Source organism: Nanorana parkeri, unplaced genomic scaffold (genome assembly GCF_000935625.1).
Source record: "Nanorana parkeri isolate BGI_ZX_2015 unplaced genomic scaffold, ASM93562v1 scaffold15, whole genome shotgun sequence".
NCBI classification, from domain to species: Eukaryota; Metazoa; Chordata; class Amphibia; order Anura; family Dicroglossidae; genus Nanorana; species Nanorana parkeri.
Window position 1 is genome coordinate 1248052 of NW_017306283.1, and position 8117 is coordinate 1256168.

Here is an 8117-nt window from a genome sequence, read left to right on the forward strand (position 1 = left end):
GTGGAGGGATGTTGATGGAGTGCTGTAGATTATCTTGGAAAGATGGTCTTCCTCTAGACCTTCCCCTCATGTCACCAGGGTCTTTGGTAAGATTTCAGGACTAACAAAGTGTGCGCCGGGTCAACCTACTGTATTATTTTTTTTACCAAATAAGTTTTATTGATTTTCACATCATAAACAAACAACGCGACACGGTCGAAAACTTCACCGAAACGTACTATACACGTATTGTAGTACCAACCTCTCGTGGGTTCTACATGGATTGTTACATCATGTATAGACTCCAGGGCAGCCATCAGGGGGGGTACGGCCGATACTCATGTAAGGGGCCCCGGCAGCCTGGGGGGCCCACCCGGGTCCCTTACATGACTATCGGCCGACGGTGAAGGGCAAGGAGGCGGAGGCCTGGCCCTAACAACGCAGGGCCCCAGCATTGCTGCTCCAGCGGCTTTGAGACAAGCTAGGGCCCCATCAGTGACGCTGCTCGTCTGATGTCAGACTGGCCGGAAGTGATGTCACGTTGATCTCACAGACGAGGCCATGTGTGCAGGTAAGAGGAGCTAGGAAGGAAGGAAGGAAGGAAGGGAAGGAGGGATGCAGCCCTGACCAGCCCACCTGAGACCCCTTCAGAGCTTACCATAGACAGTCTCAGATGGGCTGTGCAGCATCAATGGTGGGCTCTGCAGGATCACTCTCAGGTGGGTCCAGTGTCCAGCGCGTCACTAAGCCCTGCGTCCAGCGGCGCGGTGGGGGGGCCCGGCCTAAAGCCGTGTAAGGGGCCCCAAAATTTCTGATGGCTGCCCTGATAGACTCGAACATATAAGCAACAACACATATCGCAATGGAAAACCAACCAGCAGAGTTACTTCTAGCACCATCAACCCTGACAAGTCTCAACACGTAATTCATTATGTATGGCCAGTGGAGAGGAAGGGTCTCGTGAAGTTCCACAGCAAGAATGGCACTATGTGTATCACTTCACCTCGTTGAAGGGGGTACCGTGTAGGAATACTATATTATTTTTAACCTACCTCTATTAATGTCCTCATGCCATGTAGTTTAAACTTGAGTTGGACATTGGTGGTGGACTTGGCGGCAACAATATTACGATAGCCTCAAAATGTACGACGTATTTATCTCAATTCTTTACAGGGTTATTCACAAAGGGGTGAAGGGTTTGGAGAAGGCCGAAGGAGTGAACAATCTAGGATAACATCGCTGATTTGGAAACATTCTCCAATTCAGCTCACTTTCCAATTCAGCTCTGTTGTCCCAGATTGTTCCCTTCTCCCGCCTTCTACAAACTCTTCACCGCTTTATGAATAAACCTGTTAGTGTTCTGATTTGTACATTCTACCCCAAAATGCTGTATGAAAGAAGGCATTTGCCAATAAAAGCTTCAATCGTTAACCTCAAACCCTATTATCTAAGCCTACGTATAGCAGGCTGTGTATAGCATAGGTGATATAGCCATGTCCATAGCTTTAACTACTGCATATACACTGATCAGCCATAACATTATGACCACTGGGAGGTGGAGTGGATAACATTGATGATCTCATTACAATGGCACCTGGAAGTGGAGGGGGGGATATATTACAATGGGCCCTGGAAGGGGGGGGGGGGATATATTATAATGGCACCTGGAAGTGGGGGGGTATATTACAATGACTCCTGGAAGAGGGAGGGATATATTACAATGGGCCCTGGAAGGGGGGGGGGGGATATATTATAATGGCACCTGGAAGTGGGGGGGTATATTACAATGACTCCTGGAAGAGGGAGGGATATATTACAATGGGCCCTGGAAGGGGGGGGGGGGATATATTATAATGGCACCTGGAAGTGGGGGGGTATATTACAATGACTCCTGGAAGAGGGAGGGATATATTACAATGGGCCCTGGAAGGGGGGGGGGGGATATATTATAATGGCACCTGGAAGTGGGGGGGTATATTACAATGACTCCTGGAAGAGGGAGGGATATATTACAATGGGCCCTGGAAGGGGGGGGGGGGATATATTATAATGGCACCTGGAAGTGGGGGGGTATATTACAATGACTCCTGGAAGAGGGAGGGATATATTACAATGGGCCCTGGAAGGGGGGGGGGGGATATATTATAATGGCACCTGGAAGTGGGGGGGTATATTACAATGACTCCTGGAAGAGGGAGGGATATATTACAATGGGCCCTGGAAGGGGGGGGGGGGATATATTATAATGGCACCTGGAAGTGGGGGGGTATATTACAATGACTCCTGGAAGAGGGAGGGATATATTACAATGGGCCCTGGAAGGGGGGGGGGGGATATATTATAATGGCACCTGGAAGTGGGGGGGTATATTACAATGACTCCTGGAAGAGGGAGGGATATATTACAATGGGCCCTGGAAGGGGGGGGGGGGATATATTATAATGGCACCTGGAAGTGGGGGGGTATATTACAATGACTCCTGGAAGAGGGAGGGATATATTACAATGGGCCCTGGAAGGGGGGGGGGGGATATATTATAATGGCACCTGGAAGTGGGGGGGTATATTACAATGACTCCTGGAAGAGGGAGGGATATATTACAATGGGCCCTGGAAGGGGGGGGGGGGATATATTATAATGGCACCTGGAAGTGGGGGGGTATATTACAATGACTCCTGGAAGAGGGAGGGATATATTACAATGGGCCCTGGAAGGGGGGGGGGGGATATATTATAATGGCACCTGGAAGTGGGGGGGTATATTACAATGACTCCTGGAAGAGGGAGGGATATATTACAATGGGCCCTGGAAGGGGGGGGGGGGATATATTATAATGGCACCTGGAAGTGGGGGGGTATATTACAATGACTCCTGGAAGAGGGAGGGATATATTACAATGGGCCCTGGAAGGGGGGGGGGGGATATATTATAATGGCACCTGGAAGTGGGGGGGTATATTACAATGACTCCTGGAAGAGGGAGGGATATATTACAATGGGCCCTGGAAGGGGGGGGGGGGATATATTATAATGGCACCTGGAAGTGGGGGGGTATATTACAATGACTCCTGGAAGAGGGAGGGATATATTACAATGGGCCCTGGAAGGGGGGGGGGGGATATATTATAATGGCACCTGGAAGTGGGGGAGGAGATATTACAATGACACCTGATTGGCTGGGAAGCCGGCTCGATGCTGATTGGCTGGAAAGCCAGATTCCCAGCCAATCAGCAAGGAGCCGGCTGTTCGGCTGGCTCGATGCTGATTGGCAGGGAAGGCGGCTTCTTGGACAATCAACACGGAGCCGGCGGTTTTGCCTGCTCGATGCTGAGTGGCTGGGAAGCCGGTTTGCCGCCAATCAGGAAGCTGGGAGGCGGGTCATTACTTGCACCGGAAGTTCCAGTATCGGGGAAGCTATCGGAGCATTTGGGCGAGTATTAATACTCACCCAAATACTCGGTATCTGCACTGATACCGATACTAGTATCGGTATCGGTGCATCCCTAGCTACTGTTTAGTTCTAACATGTTTCATAATACAGTGACTGCTTTTTCAGGTAATCATGTGAAGAAAGAGATTTGTTCCAACGGAGAATTTACAAATTGCCGACATCCGATGGAATATCATAGAACATGAAGTTCCCTTTTGAATCCCCTTTACCGGGTATTAGTTCAGCATCTGTATATCATGACTTACACTTTGTGTCCCCATGTAAAGATCCCCCATTTGCGTCCCCCTTTAACCATCAGTGGGGTGTATTCTTCATGCGGAGACCAGGGAGCACGGAGGACTCGGCTTTATGGATTTATGGAAAATTTCTAAGGATTGATGACCTGTGGTGATACAAGGAAACCTAATTAAGTTTCAGCCAATATGAAGAAGATAAATTAAATAATGTACCTTGCGGGGATTTAAAGGAAGACTACGCAGCGGTTACTCTGTTATTATCAGCACTGAGAAAAAAAATTAGGAATTCTTCGGTTCAAATAATTATTCTTGTTTTCAGTAGGAGGATTATAGCCTGTGAATAGACAGACAGACGGACAAACCTGCCAGGAACTGGAATGTTAACACAGGAAGAATGGCAACTGTAACTACCAGCGGAATAACAATTGTATTTGTAACTAATGCTTTATATACACTATATTGGCAAAAGTATTGGGACGCCGGCCTTTACACACACATGAAGTTTAAAGGAGAACTATGGGGTTAAGGCTTTTCCCCATAGTTCTCCTTAGGGTAACGGGAGGACACAAACTAGCTTCCTCCTGTCACCCTAGGCTCAGTATACCGCGAGCTACATGTAGGTAGGTGCAGTACGGCCAAAGGCCACTAGATGCCCCTCATGGGGCCCTGGAGATAGATGCAGCTCTGGCCCGGGGAGACTCTGTGTCCCAGGAGAGTTGATTTATAGGGGGCGCCCGAGAGGGGAAGTCGAGTCAGTTGTGGAGTTCAGTACAGGAGAGCAGAAGTCTAAGACTGTATCAGACATCCCAACTCTCCCGGACGCTCCGGGAGTCTCCCGCTATTGGATAGCGGCTCCTGGCCGCCCGGGAGAGAAACACTTACTCCCGGAAAGGTTTAACTGCTCGATCGAGCAGATAAACCTTTCCCTGCGATCGTTTTTTTTTTTTTCTTTTCTGACGTCGGGAGCCACGGCCCGACCGTCAGTCAGAAAAGAAACAAAAAGGCATACGAATCCATAGCTAGATTCCTATTGGCTATTGCACTTTGCAATAGCCAATAGCAAACTAGGTAATGTACCCGCCCACTGCTGCTGTCAATCAGCAGAGGGGGACCTGAATTTTTCTATCAGGTCCTCTTCTGGTGATTGAAAGCAGCAGAGGGCGGGTGCAATAGCTAGTTTGCTATTGGCTATTGCAAAGTGCAATAGCCAATAGGAAGCTAGCTATGCATTCTTATGCCTTTTTTTAAATAATTCTGATGACTGCAACTGTCAGAATACTAAAAACAAAATCAGAAAAAAAACCTGCAGATAGCAAAGAAGCTATTGCTTCCTGTGCTATCTGCCATCATTTCAGGGGGGTGCTTTCTCCCAGCCCCCCTAACCCCCCTCCGCGGATGGGAGGGGGCGTAGAGGGCACCTCCCTGAAATGAGAAGGACATCTCCCTGAAATGGCTTCTTTCAGGTTGGGATCCCTGCTGTCTGCAGAGTCTCTGGAGGGAGACTGGTTCTAAAACATAGGCTGGTCCATGGGAAGGACAGGGCCAGGCCTAGGACTATGTAGAGCTACAGAGATTCCCCAGTTTCCCCGTGGTAGGACTGACAATGGATGGGATTCCGGAGAATAGTGAGAAGCCGTAGGACTGACGATATTTGCCAGTGGGCCTTTGGCCGAAGTAAGTCATGGACTCTGGGCTGCACCTGGGCTGTACTTCTCTCTCTCTAAATTGTATCACTGTGCAACTATCAAGAACTGTGCCGTCATCCCCGGGGGTGGCTGATCATATGCTTTGTTCTGTTAATACCTTCCAGTACAACCAAGAAAAGACTATCTGTGTGGACTGGTTCTTCTCCCTCCAACCTCTGAGAAGGTTCTACAGGAGTGTGATGTTGGACTGTAACGTGGCTGTAACCATCCTGAGGAGGGTAGGTGTGCAAAGGGGCTGTGCCCGACATAGGGTACCGTTCATGGTGGCTTTTCTCCCTGCGGGGGAGGGAGCGCCGAATACAGCAGAGGTGGTTGAAGCCATGAGGCCCTGTGTGCGCAGTACTACACGCGTGGGAGTGTTTACACGAGGCCAGAGCCGTGGCCCCTGACTGTGGGGTGCCTGGTGTCGAGTTGCATACACGGGGTTACCAGAGCCAACCCAAAGGGAACACACACGCAACACCCCAAGAGCGAACCCTGCCTACATTTAGCTCCCTGCATACTGAGACCGCCGCAGCCAGGACGGATCCCAACATTACTGCCGAGATCCACCCAGCGGCAGGATTGACAGCTTGGCTCTGCCTATAGAGAGGCAGAGCCAGCTGTACCCGCCGCCTACCGTGTCCGTTCCGCAAGTCAGCGCGCGGTATACTGAGACGCCGCAACTGAAGCGGATCCCGACAATTATGTCTGGATCCGCCCAGCTGCGTGAGTGACAGCTGGCTCTGCCTATCTAGAGGCAGAGCCAGCTGTACCCCACCCCCTCCCCCGTCCGTTCCGCCAGTCAGCGCTGGCGGATCGGAGCGGGGAATCCAGCCCCTCCCCTGTCACGGCAGAGAGCCGTGACAGGATCGAGAGGTGAGCGAACGCCGGTATGTGTTCCCTCACCTCCCGATCTACTGAGCCGACCTGTGACAGTCTGTCACAGGTCGGCTAGAACTATGAAGATGAGTGAAAAGCACTCACCTCATAGTTCTCCTTTAATGGCATCCCAGTCTTAGTCCGTAGGGTTCAGTATTGGGTTGGCTCCGCCCTTTGCCGCTATAACAGCTCCGCCTCTTCTGGGAAGGCGTCCACAAGGTTTAGGGGTGTATCTATGGGAATGTTGGACCATTTGTGAGGTCAGGTACTGATGTTGGGGGAGGGGCTCGCAGTCTCCGCTCTAATTCATCCCAAAGGGTGTTCTATGGGGTTGAGGTCAGGACTCTGTGCAGGCCAGTCAAGTTCCTCCGCCCCGAACTCACCCATCCGTGTCTTTATGGACCTTGCTGGGTGGCAAACATTCAACTGACACGTCGAGGCATGCCCGTGCACACGCTCACGAACGCGCACACGTCCACGCAGAGACGCTGCACCTGGTACAACTCTGTGGGCTACACCGGGATGCATGCGCAAACCACTGAACATGAGCCTTGGCTCTGGCTTTCTGACAAGCAGGCAGAGATGTAATGTCTATGAAAGATCCTTCGGAGTTTCTCAGACACGCCAGCTGCATATGGGATGACCATGTTCTTCCGTGTGTCAAGATTTCCAAGCTGTTTTAACAGTTCTACCATGACCTGGATGCATGAGAACCTTCACAGACATTTGGACACGAATGCCCCCTGTGCAACATAACTACTCGATTAAAGGAGAACTATGGGGTAAGTATTTTTTCCCACAGTTCTCTTAAGGGTAACGGGAGGACACAAACTAGCGTCCTCCCGTCACCCAAAGCTCAGTAAACCGCGAGCTTCAGCTCCATATATACTATTCCCAATTAGGATAGCAGCCAATAAAGAAACATATTAACTTCTACTCTACTCTCATTAGAGTGAGGCGTCTTAAACCACCATCTGGAGAAGATCCTTCTGGTCATAATACTTAGGAAACTCCCCTTTGGGACCAGTCTGGCTTCAGTCTTCTCTCTTTGAATCCCTAAGATTTATTCTGAAGATCATTTTTAATTAAACCAGCTTTTGGAAAAACGTGTCTGGCAGTTTCTTTACCGACTGCAGGTCTAAATTTAGAGGTGCTGGTCCATTTGGAGAGCTGCCTAAGAAAACCATTATTTGACCAGAAGAGATACCCGAAACCAGGGCACGGATTTGCCAAAAGGCATCCGAGGCCCGGCCTCTGGGGGCGGCAGGGGTGTAGAACCTCCCGGCGCCTGGGACATGCAGTTCCGGGCGCCGGGCGGTAAGTCGTCTTCTATATTTAGCCCTTCTTTGGGCAAGCAGGGCTAAATGTAGAGCGAGGAGGGCACTTGTTTGTTTACAAGTGATCCCTGTGATGCCGCCAAGGTCACTTGTAATAAGACTGCAGCCTGTCCGTCCTGCCCCCGCCGTCCGCCTGCGCCTACCTCTCTCCTCGCTGGAGATCTTCAGGTTCCGTCCATCCCCCCGCTGTGTGCCTCTCTTTGCCGGCCGGAGATCTTCAGGATGGAGAGCACAGAGCAGAGCGGAGAAAGTCCGTTCTCCACTCTGCTCCATGTAAACAATGAGAGGGGAGAGCTAAACTCTCAGGCTTCCCCTCTCAGCTGTCACGGGAGTTCCAGCACAGCGCTGTGCTAGAGCTCCTGCATTGGAGGTGACAGGTTCTACAAAGAGAACCTTTCACCTAAACTATGGGGAAAAGCCTTAACCCCATAGTTCTCCTTTAAGTAAAAAAAAAATTGATAAAAATAAATAAACATTAAAAAAATAAGTAAAAAAATAATAAGAAATAATAATTAAATTTTAAAAATAAAAAGGCGATTAAAAAGTAA